General features: G+C 33.5%; 1 pseudogene; it reads right to left on the bottom strand.

Moving 5' to 3' along the window:
- LOC102835020 overlaps positions 1 to 523 on the bottom strand; it is a 3542-nt pseudogene that overhangs the window by 2527 nt on the left and 492 nt on the right.

Raw genomic sequence — 523 nt, 5'->3', positions numbered from 1 at the left:
CATTATTATGTATTAAAAGTGGTATATTAAAATCTCTCACTTTGTCTATTTCTTTCTTGAATTCTAGTAGTGTTTACTTTTTATACCTTGGTACTCTTTCATTGGGAGCATAAATATTTATTATGGTATGTCATCTTCCTCAATTGACCCTTTAATCATGAGATAGTGTCCTTCTTTATCTCTTATGCTGGTTTTTGCCTTAAAGTTTATTTTATCTGGGATTAGTGTCACCATTCCTGCTCGTTTTTGATGGCAGTTAGCTTGGTATATTGTTTTCCATTCTCTAACTTTTTTTTAGTTTGTTTTTGTCTTTGTGTGTAAGGTGTGTCTCTTGCAGGCAGCATATTGAAGGGTCTTGTTTTCTTATACATTATGCCCCTCTCTATCTCTTCACTGGTACATTTAATCCATTGACATTCAGTGTAACTTTCCATAGGTGTGAATTAATTGCTGTCATTATGTTAATTTTTCGTGGTGCTGTTCGTTCCTTTGTTCATCATCACTTCTTGTGCTGAGTTTATGT

This window comes from Chrysochloris asiatica, unplaced genomic scaffold (genome assembly GCF_000296735.1).
Source record: "Chrysochloris asiatica unplaced genomic scaffold, ChrAsi1.0 scaffold00224, whole genome shotgun sequence".
NCBI classification, from domain to species: Eukaryota; Metazoa; Chordata; class Mammalia; order Afrosoricida; family Chrysochloridae; genus Chrysochloris; species Chrysochloris asiatica.
Note: the sequence above shows the minus strand (reverse complement) of the source record. Positions and strands in the feature narration are given on the sequence as shown.